At 47.7% G+C, this 15,724-nt stretch overlaps 1 protein-coding gene across 1 annotated transcript in view; it reads left to right on the plus strand.

Moving 5' to 3' along the window:
* mRpL11 (mitochondrial ribosomal protein L11) overlaps positions 1 to 15,724 on the plus strand; it is a 55,049-nt gene that overhangs the window by 13,080 nt on the left and 26,245 nt on the right. The window lies entirely within an intron of this gene.

A 15,724-nucleotide genomic window follows, 5' to 3' on the forward strand; every position in this document is an offset into this window, starting at 1 on the left:
ATGGATGGATGGATGGATGGATGGATGGATGGATGGATGGATGGATGGATGGATGGATGGATGGATGGATGGATGGATGGATGGATGGATGGATGGATGGATGGATGGATGGATGGATGGATGGATGGATGGATGGATGGATGGATGGATGGATGGATGGATGGATGGATGGATGGATGGATGGATGGATGGATGGATGGATGGATGGATGGATGGATGGATGGATGGATGGATGGATGGATGGATGGATGGATGGATGGATGGATGGATGGATGGATGGATGGATGGATGGATGGATGGATGGATGGATGGATGGATGGATGGATGGATGGATGGATGGATGGATGGATGGATGGATGGATGGATGGATGGATGGATGGATGGATGGATGGATGGATGGATGGATGGATGGATGGATGGATGGATGGATGGATGGATGGATGGATGGATGGATGGATGGATGGATGGATGGATGGATGGATGGATGGATGGATGGATGGATGGATGGATGGATGGATGGATGGATGGATGGATGGATGGATGGATGGATGGATGGATGGATGGATGGATGGATGGATGGATGGATGGATGGATGGATGGATGGATGGATGGATGGATGGATGGATGGATGGATGGATGGATGGATGGATGGATGGATGGATGGATGGATGGATGGATGGATGGATGGATGGATGGATGGATGGATGGATGGATGGATGGATGGATGGATGGATGGATGGATGGATGGATGGATGGATGGATGGATGGATGGATGGATGGATGGATGGATGGATGGATGGATGGATGGATGGATGGATGGATGGATGGATGGATGGATGGATGGATGGATGGATGGATGGATGGATGGATGGATGGATGGATGGATGGATGGATGGATGGATGGATGGATGGATGGATGGATGGATGGATGGATGGATGGATGGATGGATGGATGGATGGATGGATGGATGGATGGATGGATGGATGGATGGATGGATGGATGGATGGATGGATGGATGGATGGATGGATGGATGGATGGATGGATGGATGGATGGATGGATGGATGGATGGATGGATGGATGGATGGATGGATGGATGGATGGATGGATGGATGGATGGATGGATGGATGGATGGATGGATGGATGGATGGATGGATGGATGGATGGATGGATGGATGGATGGATGGATGGATGGATGGATGGATGGAACTTGTACGTCCGGCAAGGTTTAACGCGACCCGGGCTCAGGTCTCCCACAGAGGAACGTCAAGGCCCTGCCTCAATGCCGCCTCACGGGCTTGCTGGACTGCCCACGTCTGGATTCCGAGGTCTGAGCTGTGCAGAGCGGCGGCCCACCTCGACGACAGGGTCTCCAGAGTAACTGCCATCCCTCCTATAACTACATTGCACTCCCACAGGATGTGTTTGAGTGTTGCCGGTCCTTCCTGGCACAATTTGTACGTGTCGTCCTGATGCTTATCTGGGAAGATACGTTTGAGACGGAATGGATTAGGGAAGGTGTCCGTCTGGAGTTGTCGCCAGGCGACGGCCTGCCTCCTGTTCAATTTGGGACTCGGCGGTGGGTATATCCTTCTGGCGTTCAAATATGCACTGGTGATGTCGTTGTATCTTGTGAGCCTGTCCCGTTCTGCTCGAGAAGCGTTCGCTATCGTGCGAGAGGCGTTGCCCTGTTCGGCGCGGCGAGTCATGTCTCGCGCCATCCGGTGCGCCGTCTCGTTTAGGTTCGGGAGCGCGGCGCCTTCCGTGGTGACGTGCGCGGGGAACCATATGATCCTCGAGCTCGCGGTTTTGGATCTGCCCGCTTTGGCCAGAATGGACATGGCTTCCTTGGAAATTCGACCTTGGAAATTCGATGGATGTAACAAAAACTTCTCTGGTGTCTCAGGCGCCGAAGGGACGGCGTTGCTCCCTGGAGCGCGTCAACAAAAAAGAAATACCTCGCATCAAGGGGCCTGGAAAGGTCCCTTGAGCCAACCTAAGTGATGTCTCTTGACACACAGCACATAAACACAAACAACATGGATACGCAAATATTACACTGGAACGCGAGAGGTCTGATCCACAACCTCGATGATATCAAAGAACTCTTACACAAATACAATCCAAAGGTGCTGTGTGTCCAGGAGACAGATCTTAAATCTACGCAAACAAACTTTCTTAGGCAATACGCTATTTTCCGGAAGGACCAAGAGGATGCTGTTGCATCATCCAGCGGGGTAGCAATAATAGTAGATAGAGGCGTTGCTTTTCGGCAACTGCAACTCGGAACCCTTCTTGAGGCAGTTGCTATCCAAGCAGTACTATTCAATAAACTAGTTACTATCACGTCTGTATACATCCCCCCAAGTTATCAACTCTCTAGCACATTTCAAAGCTTTATTGATGAGCTGCATCACCCTTACATAGTCGTCGGTGATCTAAATGCGCATACCCCACTGTGGGGCGACTCTCGCTGTGATGCGAGAGGACGGCTTATAGAAAACATCCTATTCACTTCAAGTTCCTGCTTGCTGAACAAGAGAAAGCCAACATTTTACAGCTCTACACACAGAACATTTTCTTCAATAGATCTAAGCATAGCGTTGAAGCGGTCTGCGCTGGACGCATGAAAGAAGACGAAGGAATGTGCTAGGGGAGAAGTGAGAAGGAAGAAGTTGGAATAAAATGGCGGACGACACCCGTCTCACTTAGATTATGTCATTTCTGTTGCCGTTCTAGTTAGGAACGCTACATTTTGGCGCAGCCGACAGTTTTCGAAGACCAGCCATGCGGGTGACGTTTTTCGTCGACCAGGCGTCATCGGAGTCTGTTGTGTTCACTCGATACCAAGTGCACGGTGAGCCAGCGACGGACCTTCCTCTTGAAGTTAGTTCTACCGCGCTGATCAACGTGGTGCTGCAACAAGCTGCAATCAGCCGCCAAGCCCTCGTGCAAACAGGATCGGTAACAGTGAATCTACAACTGCAGACACTGAGCGAACTCGTTCTGGAACCCATACGACGTGGCACCCTCAAAGAGGAAACGCCGGCCGGGAAGGTGAGCCTACACTTGAGTGTTATGGATCTGCAAAGGAACATTATACAACAGATCGAAATAATGAGAACTTTCGTCCAAGCGCTTAGTCGAGAGCAGTCAGCACGAAGTATTGTTGAACCAGATGTTTTTGAAGGAAAATCGCAAAATGCACACTACTGGCTGTGGTTTTTCGAGTACGCCTGTGACAGGAATCTGTGGCACTCCGACGACACAAAGATTTTGCATATGCGCCGCTATTTGGGCGGTATAGCCAGAAAATGGTATGACGTGCAACTCATGGATCATGGAACAACATGTTGGGAACTGTGGAAAAGCAACTTTTTAGGGGCTTTCGAAGGCAACGCAGTAGAAAGATGGGATGCGGCACTGCGGTTCAGTTATACAGGTGGCTCTCTGCTTGAGTACTGTCTTGAGAAGCGTCGCCTATTGTATTCTGCAGAACCGAAGCTGTCGTCTTCTGCTGTTGTAACTTTGATAACGCAAGGGTTGTGTATCGAGATCCGTAGTCATGTCCAGCTCAAAGGTCCAAGAACGTTTGATGACCTTCTGAACTTTCTACAGACCTCAGTGCCAAGAATTAGATCGAGAAGACAGCCAGATGATAGAACAGAGCAACTTGATTCCCGTGAGCGGAGTGAGCATCTAGAGTCGTTGCCGTCAACTGAATGTGAACACAGCTTCATAAACAAATCTCTGGGAAGTGTAAATCATGACTGTGAGGATGGTGAAGAACCAATTACCGCAGCTCACGGCAACCTACTTCCACATAATCTGTCTACTGTGCATCACAAGCCCCAGAAAAAGAGCTTCAGTGAGACAGTGTATTTGGTGTCGTCAAGCTTATTGTACGCCCCCATTAAGGTAGATGGCATTGAAGTGAAGGCTCTCGTTGACAGTGGAGCTTCGGTATCTATTATCAACAAGACTCGAGTGGATGCCAGCCGTCTGCACACTGGTAGAACATTGCATGTCCAAGCCTACGATGGGTCAGCGACCATGCATAGCGAATGGGTAACCCTGGCTATTGAATTTCAAATAAATGCTATTACCAGTGACGTATTGGCCATTCCCAATGTCACATACGATTTTCTTTTGTCCCGTCCAGACATGAAAAAACTTAAGATGAACCTCTATTGGGATGACAAGGTAATGGCCGAAGACACAATAAGAACAGAAGACCCTGGTGAAGAACCTAGTGTATCAAGGCTAATTTTTCACCACGAAGACATCAAGACTAAGTACCCAGAGCTTATATGCATGGGAAGCTACCCTCCAGCAATGAAATCCCATGTCGTTCCTTTCGAGCTCGCAGATAAAACAGTGGTTCGTAGAACCCCCTATAATATGTCCAGAGATAAAAATGTGTGGCTGAAAAAGGAGTTGCAAGAAATGTTAGACGCAGGTATCATCCTGCCTTCTGTATCCCCATTTGCTTCTCTTATAACTATTGCACCTAAAGAAGATGGGACATTCCGCCTCTGCACAGACTACCGGGCTCTCAATCGTCAAACTGAATTTATACCTTATCCAATGCCGAGAATCGATGACATCATTGACGAAACCGGTGGTTGCCATTGTTTTTCACGAATAGATCTCTGCAAGGGCTTTTGGCAGATTCCACTAAGTGAAGAAACGAAGAAGTACACCGCGTTCATAACCCCATTTGACTTGTTTGAGTACAACCGCCTACCATTTGGTTGAAAAAACTCCCCTGCGTGGTTTCAGAAGATTGTGACGGACATTCTGAACCCTTACCTGGGCACATTTTGCAATGTGTACATCGACGACATCATCATCTAATCAAAGACAAAGGACGAACACCGTAGTCATCTTTCAAATGTTCTTCATGCCCTCAGTCTTGCCCAACTCAAAGTCAACTTCAAGAAAAGTGCCTTCTTTCAAGATACCGTAGTATTTCTTGGCAGGGTGTTTGATGGATAGACTAAAAGCACCAAGCAAGAATCGGTAGAGAGAATCTCCAAGCTGGTAAAGCCTTATGATGTGCACTCCCTGCGCGTTTTTCTTGGCCTTGCAGGACACTTCCGGGCGTTTATCAAAGACTACGCACTGAGAACAAGGTGCCTCACACGTTTAACTCGGAAAGACGTGCCTTTTCATTGGGACGAGAAGTGCGAAGCTGTCTATCGTGAGCTTGTAAAACTAATATCGTCGGACCCCATCTTGCGAACACCGGATTTTTCTTTGCCTTTCGTGCTGAACACGGACGCATCACATTATGCTACCGGTGCAGTTCTATACCAGAAGCCATCCAAACAAGCTGATCAAACCAAACACTACGTCATGGGGTACTACAGCTATACCCTGAAACCCGCCGAAATCAATTACTGTACCACAGAAAAGGAAGCTCTGGCCGTCTTAAAAGCTGTGCAGTACTTTCGTACTTACCTGGAAGGTGCCAAATTCATACTTTTCACGGACCATCAAGCATTGACTCAACTTCTGAGCATGGCCCAGCCAAGAGGTCGCATTGCTAGATGGGTGAACTATCTGCAACAATTTGATTTCGTAATTTCACACCGTCCTGGCCCACTCCTCACTGACGCTGACGCACTATCAAGATTACTTGTACAGGAATCAAGCAATAATCCAGAGACAATCAATCATATTAAGCTATGGGAAGGTACAGAAGAGCTCCAGTTTATCAATGGAAGGTATCACGTACCACCAACTATGATTCCAAGGATTCTTCATCTATACCACGACACCCCTGAATCGGGTGGACATGATGGCTTCTGGCGCACTTATAAGAAATTGCTCAGGAGATTCACATGGCCGGGCATGAAAAACGACATCAGCCATTACATCCGCACATGCCACCTCTGCCAGGTGAACAAAGTTAAATTCAAGCAATCAACAGACGTTATGACAAACCCTGAATATTCAAGCGTCCCGTTCGAAGTAATTCATTTGGACTTCGCGGAGCTCAAAAAGAAGGGGGAAGGAGTCAAGCGAACGCAAGCTTTCTTGCTCTCCATAGATGAGTGCACACGGACAATTGCGGCTAAAGCTGGCAAAGAAGACGCAAACAGCGTAATAGACCTCCTCAACGCTGAGTGTTTTAAACACACAAAGATGCTCGTCTGCGACAACGGGCCGGCTTTCCGGAGTGCCAATTTATCAAAGTGGGCCCAGGAGCACGGCATCATGATAAAGTATTCTTCTCCATACCACCCGGCAGCAAACGGCCTAGCGGAACGTGCCATACGAGACATCAAACAGTATCTGAAGATGTATCCAGACTTTGCCGGTGGCTGGAAGTGCTGTCTCGAGGCCGCTGTGAAGCATCACAACAGATCATACACCACGAGTTTAGGCTGCAGCCCTCATTTTGTAACTTCAGGTACAGCGCCCATACTTCCTGCAGATCGTGAGCTAGGTCTCCTAGAGAACCTCGAACTTGCGGAAGTAAGGAAAACTGTCAAAGAACAGGAGATCTACAAGCGCCGCATGAAGCGAAACTTTGATAAAAGGCACAGTAGCGAGATACCAGACATACAGCCTGGAGACTACGTCCTTGTAAGGAAAGGAGCTGTGCCCTCAAATTCAAAATATTGCGGACCATTTCAAGTTATTAAGACTGCATGCCAGCATGGAATATTGAAGAATGTCTGGTACGCCGGAGCCTCGGGCCAAACGGAGTGCGCCGCTATTGGAAACGTATTCAAGTATTACCCCAGGAGGTGTAATTAAAAGAAATCTGGAAGAGTGAAGTGGTCTGCGCTGGACGCATGAAAGAAGACGAAGGAATGTGCTAGGCGAGTAGTGAGAAGGAAGAAGTTGGAATAAAATGGCGGACGACACCCGTCTCACTTAGATTGTCATTTCTGTTGCCGTTCTAGTTAGGAACGCTACAAGCGTCTAGTACAATTCTGCCATATCTGGAGTGGGATGTCATTAATAACCCTTATGGAAGTGATCACTTCCCCATCGTTCTAAACCTTAACAAAGTGAGCGTCATGCACATCTTCCTCGATGGAAAGTTGACTCAGCCTACTGGACAAAGTTTCGCGAACTAACACAGCTGCCCTGGAATGATATCTCTGAACTTAGCTTAGACGATGCAGTAGCATACATAACAGCGTTCATTATTGGGGCTGCATCAGTATGCATTCCCCAGACAAATGGGTCGCCCGGTAAACGACGCATTCCATGGTGGAATGAGGAGTGTAGGGAAGCCAGGAAAAAGCAAAACAAGGCTTGGAATCTCCTCCGTAACTCACCAACCACAGAGAATCTAATTAATTTCAGTGCGATCAAGTCGCAAGGTAGAAGAACGCGCCGCCGCGCTAAACGGGAAAGTTGGAAAATTACATAAGCAGCATCAATTCATATACAGACGAACGAAAAGCCTGGAACAGGGTGAACAAAATAAAAACCCATGAAACTCATCCCTTACCTTTATTAGATACACAAGGAGACACTTATGAGGATCAGGCAGATTCTCTAGGATCACATTTTGAGCACATTTCCAGTACATCTCATTACACAGACACATTTCTAAAATACCAGCGACTTGCAGAACAGATGAAATTGGGTCAGAACAGCTCATCCAATGAAGCATACAATCGTCCATTTGGAATGGCTCGAGTTCCAAGCCTCACTTAACTGTTGCTACAAGTCCGCCCCAGGAAGTGACAGAATAGTGTACGAGATGATCAGGCACCTACACCCTGAAACCCAAGAAACACTACTGTCACTCTTCAATTCTATGTTCTCCGCAGGCTACATTCCGTTTGTCTGGAAAGAAGCAATCGTAATCCCTATTCTCAAAGAGGGCAAGGACCCTTCCTCACCCAACAGTTATAGGCCTATAGCTCTGACAAGTTGTATATGCAAATTATTTGAGAAAAATGATTAACCGTCGCCTCATCCATTTTCTTGAAAGCAACAAGATACTCGATCCCTTACAGTGCGGTTTTAGAGAGGGTAGATCTACAACAGATCACCTTGTCCGCATTGAGACAAATATCCGTGATGCCTTTGTCCACAAACAGTTTTTCCTGTCCGTATTTTTAGATATGAAAAAGGCGTATGACACAGCCTGGCGCTTTGGAATCCTCCGTGATCTGTCTGAAATGGGAGTTGGAGGCAACTTGCTATGCGTCATTCAGAGTTACCTCTCCGATCACACATTCCGTGTTAGAGTTGGTAACATTCTGTCTCGTCCATTTACGCAAGAGGCTGGTGTTCCACAAGGAGGTGTGCTAAGCTGCACTCTTTTTATTGTGAAAACGAACTCGATCCAGACTGCCATACCACGTAGTATGTTTTATTCTGTATATGTAGATGACATTCAGATAGGTTTCGAATCATGTAATCTAAGTATCTGTGAGCGACATCTACAGCTTTGCATAAATAAATTGTCTAAGTGGGCGGACGAAAATGGTTTTAAGCTAAATCCGAAAAAAAGTATGTGCGTCCTGTTCTCTAATAAGCGAGGTATGCTGGCGGAACCCAACATTTTTTTTGTTGACGTCGAAGATCTTCACTATTGTATACCGCATGATGAGCTATTTCGCAGTGTGATGACGTGCATCGAAGAAAGTGGCGAGGTAAATTTTCGCAATGCAACTGGGTTGTCTTCGGAAAGTTTCATGTCCCTTCTTGAATTTTATTTAAGTGCAACTTTTATCCAGTTCGAAAATAACCTTTTTATCCAGAAAAATGGTGTGTGTATTGGTTCAGGCACCTGCTCTTTATAATATTTTTTTGTCGTTTGTCGACCGCGCTCTTAAGTAAGAGTGCCTTAAACAATGACTCGGTTCAAATTTTTAGATATGTTGACGATTTTCTTGTTGTGATAAAACAGACTAACAACAAATGCTCCGTGACGGTAGCTGATATTTTAACTCTGTTCAATGACAATGGCAAAGGTTTAACTTTCACACATGAGCTATCTAGGGACCATAAACTCCAGTTTTTAGATTTGCAGCTATCCTTACAAACAGGCCACGCCTGTTGGATGTACTCGCCACGTGCACGTAAGGAACTTTTACCTTACGCGTCTGCGCACTCAAAGACTGTGAAACGCGCCATTGCTTTGCTGTGTTTAGAATCTTCCTTAAAGAAATCTTGTCATCACTCTGCGAACATGAGTTTCATTGCACAGTTAAATAGGCTGCAGGCTTCTGGTTACCCAAGTGTGGTGGTGACGTCAGTCTCGGAGGTATTGCTTCAAAAACTGAAAGGAAAGCGGCACAAAAGTAACTGCATCACACAAAAGAAGAGGCCTGAAGTTGTGCCGTATTGCCACAGAGTGGCTCACAATCTAAAGAATGTCGCCACTAGATACCTAATTCCGGTAGTGTTTTCCGCTCCTCAGAAACTGTCAATGTTGTGCAGCCGTATTTCTAAAACAAGTAAAAAACCTGATTGTGAAAAGAACCACGTGAAGTTTGTAGATTGCAGCGTCGGTGTGGTTTATAAGATTCCCTTGTCATGTGGCAAAGTGTATGTGGGGCAGTCAGGCCGCTGTGTTAACGAGCGCCTTAGAGAACATGAGCGATCCATACCAACAGGCACAAGTTCCCATTTGGCTCAGCAATGTCAAACATGCAAGTGCAAACCCATGTTTCGTGATACCATGATTTTGAACAAGAGCCGTGATACCACCGCCCGAGAGTTATCGGAAGCATTTTTCATTCAGTCATTGGGTGGGGTCACAGTGCATTAGTGTGCCTTCCTTAACCTTGTACAGCGCTGAATTTGGTTTTTTTGGATTCTGTCGTATGAGTGTGCTCTTGGGATCGGATGTTGGTGGCTCCACCGCATGGTGCTCACTGCGCATGTTCCTCTGGTTTGAGCGGTCTATAAAGGAGTGACGCAATAAAATGTGTGGGGATATAAATGTGGGGAATAAATGCCCTTGTGATTGTTTGCACTACTGTGTTGCCGTTCCTTTGTCCCAAGAGTACGGGAGGAGAACCCCACATCTGACTGCCCGACGTGGGCCTCTTGGGGCATCGGACGATAGATTTAACAGTTTTGCTTCGTTCGAGACCTTTGTTTGAACCGAAGCCTAGGGCTAGCGTGGATTTTGATCGCTAGCGTTGGCGGCATGCTTTCTTGAGCGAGGCGACGGTGGCTGTAGTGTGTTTGAACATGTCGACATGCTAAGCCTTTTCGCAAGTGTTTTTAATGGCATTCGTCGGTACGAGAGCCACATGGTCTGCATCCTGGGAGAGCGAGGCTCAGCGCCCGCGGAGCATTGCCAAGCCTGAAGCGAGTGAGTACGGAAGCCTCGTGGGTGGTCCGAATTTCTTATGTAAATAGCTTCTTCTATCTCTTTGACTCGGATGAAGTCGCGGCTCTGGGAGCCGGGTGGCCGCGGGCCACGGGTGCCACTACGGGCTGACTGGTATTGCGGCCTGGCACCGGGCGCTCCGACACCGTCTGGGACAGTGGGCGCCGTCAACTCGGATGCTGTGTGCACCGAGCGGAGTGGGACCACCTCACAGTGCTGACGTCTCCTCGCGGCTGCCTGTTCTGCGCCCATTTTGGGTGTTGTTTTTGGATGCTGGTTGTTGTCAGGGTAGCGACGCTTTAGGCCTAAGGCTTTACGAAGCTGCCTGTCGCACGTGGAGGGAAACAACCTGGTGGACCGTGGCGTTGAGGTGTTGCAATTTGCTTCCCTCATTCTATAGCCTTGCACGAATTGAAATTACTCGTTCGACTCAAGGAAGCGAGCTTCGTTCACGTAAACTTAGCATCTGAGTAGCTGCCCGATCTTTTGCTAGCCGAGTTGAACATCGTACCATGTGGGCGATGCGCATGCAGACTTCCTCTCCCTTGCACTACTGTAGTGCTTGCCGAGTATGTTGAGTGTATGCAGTGTGAGCGGAGTCACCCCTGGTTTGCCGTAACCTGCACATCGTCTGCGCTGCTGCTCCGGACTACGATTGAGCCATCCCGGGCAATGGTGATGCTGTGCCCAGTTCGGTGCAGCGACTTCGGCAGCCTCCTGTATCCAGCTCACAACCCTCAACGGCGGTCACTGACAGCTACGGCGGCTTTTGCCAGCAGGGCACGTCGACGCGAGCGACGCTTGCTCGTACCGACTACTGCGTCATCATTTCCGGAGTCCTGGCCTGGAATCGTGCCGTCGAGTGTGCAAAGCTGCTGCTGTGACCGGCGGACACCAGTGGTGTACCCAGGGACAATGTCGGCTCGCATGTTATGGACAGCATGTGGACATTTCCTCAGCGCGGCCACTGTTGCATGTACTATCTTGTTCGCGAAGCACTGGTTGATGTTAGACCTTGTGACATGTTTCGCCGGAATATGTAGTGATTTAAGGTTGGGGGGATGTGGGGATGCGCGACTCTCGCGCGTCCCCTATGTTTTTCCCGCATGGCGCGTCTCCTGTAATCCGGCTTCGCCGCGTGATGCCCGCGGCGGTCGATGTGGTTGGGGCGCAGTGCGAGAGATGGCGCCAGTGTTGCGCTGCTGACGCCGCCTCACGGCAGGGTTACTTGGGGGCGCAGGGGAGAACAGGCTGTCTCTTTCCCTGCAGATCGACGAACAGCGTGGACGTCTCGCTGTTCCATGCTCCATGCTTCTGCGAGACCGCCTCGCGTGGCCGCCTTGGAACGCGCCACTGTTGGCGTGACCGTACACGCGAACGACCAGGCGTTGGGGTCCAGCATAAGGCGAACATATTCGCTCGCTATCCGGTCGCGGTGAGTCGTACTTCTAGATTTATCGCGCGCCCATCGGCATGTTTTGTGGATAGCAACTCGGCTAGCAGGCATTGATCTATGAAAGGTGCAAAAAATGCCCTTGTGACTGGTTGCATTACTGTGTTGTCGTTCCTTTGTCCCAAGAGCATGGGAGGAGAACCCCACAAATGATGTCAGTTGAGAGTAGCGCCTTGTCCTGGGGGGGATCATCTTTCTTGTGCCTGTCGTTTTGCGCTAAACAAAGTATTCATGGATTCGCACCAACTAGCCCACCAATTCATTGTACCAAAGGACATATTTAAGTGTTTCATATGCATTGATAGTAAAATCAGCTGTGGATCATCCATGTCATTCAATTATTCACGACTCTGCCACGGCCAGGCTGTTCTGTAACCGCCCAGGTGTCCGGCCTCCTCTGTCCCTCCGGTTGGAAGCACTCTCAGAAAAAACAGGGGTCTCTCTTTTAGAGACTGTCTTAATGGCGCCCTCTCAGCTTCCACCACCTTGCGAGTGGCAAACTATCCAATGTGACATCTCTTTCTTAGAATTATCAAAACAAGCACCTGAGGCTCACATACAATCACATTTTATTGAACTTAAAGAGAAGTATTCCTGTGACGAATATTACACAGATGCTTCGAAGTCTCCTGCTGGTGTTGTTTACGCAGCTCTCGGACCCTCATTTTCAACATCTGGGCCACTAAACCCACGCACCAGTATCATTACGGCAGAAGCATACGGTATACTTTCAGCTATTAAACACATAAGGCACAGAAATGTCGCTAAGGCTGGTGTCTTTACAGACTCATTAAGTGTCGTGAGAGCCCTGATTAGCTTACGAAAGCATAAGAATCCCGTTTTGAATGAGCTGTATAGTTTGTTGTGCTCCGCATATACCTGCAACCAAGCGATTATCCTATGCTGGGTACTTGGCCATAAAGGTATAAAAGGCAATGTAGCTGCTGATGAAAACGCTACGTCAATGAGTTTTAGCGACACAGATGGAAATATCCCCATTCCTGCCACAGACCTAAAGCCTTTTCTTCGCCGTAAATTGAGGAAACATTGGCAAACAGAGCGGGATACACAAACATTCAATAAGTTACATATTATAAAACCAAGATTGCGGACTTGGATAAGCGACAAAACAGCACGGTACAAGGAAGTACTTCTTTGCCGATTAAGAATAGGACACACTTACAGTACTCACTCCTACCTCTTGACTGGCGGGGATCCTCCTACTTGTAGTAGGTGCGGCAATAGCCTGACAGTCCTCCATGTTCTTATCCAGTGCACTGCAATAGAAACGGAGAGGAAAAAGTATTTCCCTTCTGCATATCGGGAAAATATACCTCTCTATCCTGCATTTTTTCTTAGTGACGAACCGCTTTTTAAATTGCAAATAGTCTTAGATTTTTTAGCCGAAACCGACATTCTGAAAATCATTTGGCGAGGCAATTTCTAGCACGTGACTAACAGCCCTGCATTCAAGGGCTCTCTTGAAACTCTGGTGTCAGTATTGTTTTATTGCATAATGTTTTAATGACAACCCATTGCCATAGCCCACATCGCTGCCTAGTCACCGTCATTATTTTAGCAACTATATATTCTACGCCACTTACATCCACAGATTTTAGGCCCTTTTACAGCCATGTGACATCTACCAAGAGGAATTCATTGTGCACGTCATCCATAATACATCGTCAACATTACCACTTGTCATGGCGCTCTTTGGCCAAACCTGGCCCTTGCGCCATAAAACGCCACACATCATCATCAAATGCTGCAGCGCTATGCGCCGCAGGCGCGGCACAAAATAAAAAAAGAATCCTGTGCTCCTTTCCGAGTCTTTTTGGTATAACCAGCGCTCGTCATGACGTCACCAGGGTGCATCTGGTGATGTCGTCAGGAGCAGACGTTATTGATTGGTCGAACAAGAACCTATGACTTCCGATTAGTTTGCTAGCAGGTACGTGCGCTCCCTGCTCTTCCTCGTTGTGTTGCTTGCTTGTGCGCACTTGCGCATCCGCAACCACGGCCTGCAACATAAGTGCCAAATCGCTTGCATTCCAACACAGTCTTGTTTAGCGGTCTGATTAGCTGCAGAAAGAGAGTTTGACAGTATTTTGCAATACCTAGAAGGCATCCACGTGCGGTGTTTGGCTGCCAGAGTGCCGACTGGAAAAACGAAACAATGTGACACTGGCTGCCTCATACGAGGCAACGCCTTGCACAATGCCTGGCTTGAGCACATTGGAGTTGCCTCAATTAGTTAACCTAGTAACGTAATAAACGCATATTTTGCTCAGTTATGTAACTCTCCTTCTCTTTGCATTCTGCGCTCCCGAAAAGTGGCGTATGCTGCCTCGAGGACACCAGCATTCAGATGGTCTGGAGAAATATGGGTGCCGAGTAATGGAGTCATAGGTTCCTTTAGCTATGACTTCTGTCACCTCCCTGCAGCAAACGTTTTCCTTGGCATTTATACTTGCCACACTAGACCGCGCATGCACCTGCATTGATGATTATTAGCATGGTATGGGCTAGCAGCCAGGGAGCGAAAACGGCAGAACGCACCAATCCATATCATCGCCACGATCTGAGGAAGGCGATAACGGCAACTGTTCATCTCCATCGGTGGTGCCTTGGCATGGCGTATCACCATACTGATCCAATCTATTGATGAGCCTTTCTAAATGTGCGCGCAACACAGGATCCATAGTGGCACGCTTCGCAGGAGCATGGGCCGGCACGGCAGCAACAGCAGGTAGCCGGTAAGCGCAGAGTCGCAGTAACCGGAAGTGAACAATGTTTCGAAAAGCGCACTGGCGATGACGTTTGTCACGTGACATTTGGAGGAGCACTCGGTGGGGAGGATACCAGCCGACGAATGGAGCACAGCTAAGAGTGAAACGGAGGAACGGAGGAAGCCTAAAAACAGTGAAGAAGAAACTAGGAATTGGCAAAAATCAGATGTATGCGTTAAGAGACAAAGCCGGCAATATCATTACTAATATGGATGAGATAGTTCAAGTGGCTGAGGAGTTCTATAGAGATTTATACAGTACCAGTGGCACCCACGACGATAATGGAAGAGAAAATATTCTAGACGAATTCGAAATCCCACAGGTAACGCCGGAAGAAGTAAAGAAAGCATTGGGAGATATGCAAAGGGGGAAGGCAGCTGGGGAGGATCAGGTAACAGCAGATTTGTTGAAGGATGGTGGGCAGATTGTTCTACAGAAACTGGCCACCCTGTATACACAATGCCTCATAACGTCGAGCGTACCGGAATCTTGGAAAAACGCTAACATAATCCTAATCCATAAGAAAGGGGACGCCAAAGACTTGAAAAATTATAGACCGATAAGCTTGCTGTCTGTTGCCTACAAAGTATTTACTAAGGTAATCGCAAATAGAATCAGGAACACCTTAGACTTCTGTCAACCAAAGGACCAGGCAGGATTCAGTAAAGGCTACTCAACAATAGACCATATTCACACTATCAATCAGGTTATAGAGAAATGTGCGGAATATAACCAACCCTTATATATAGCTTTCATTGATTACGAGAAAGCATTTGATTCTGTCGAAACCTCAGCAGTCATGCAGGCATTACGGAATCAGGGTGTAGACGAGCCGTATGTAAAAATACTGAAAGATATCTATAGCGGCTCCACAGCCACCGTAGTCCTCCATAAAGAAAGCAACAAAATCCCAATAAAGAAAGGCGTCAGGCAGGGAGATACGATCTCTCCAATGCTATTCACAGCGTGTTTACAGGAGGTATTCAGAGACCTGGATTGGGAAGAAATGGGGATAAAAGTTAATGGAGAATACCTTAGTAACTTGCGATTCGCTGATGATATTGCCTTGCTTAGTAACTCAGGGGACCAACTGCAATGCATGCTCACGGACCTTGAAAGGCAAAGCAGAAGAGTGGGTCTAAAAATTAATCTGCAGAAAA

Source organism: Dermacentor albipictus, chromosome 7 (genome assembly GCF_038994185.2).
Source record: "Dermacentor albipictus isolate Rhodes 1998 colony chromosome 7, USDA_Dalb.pri_finalv2, whole genome shotgun sequence".
Classification (NCBI taxonomy): Eukaryota; Metazoa; Arthropoda; class Arachnida; order Ixodida; family Ixodidae; genus Dermacentor; species Dermacentor albipictus.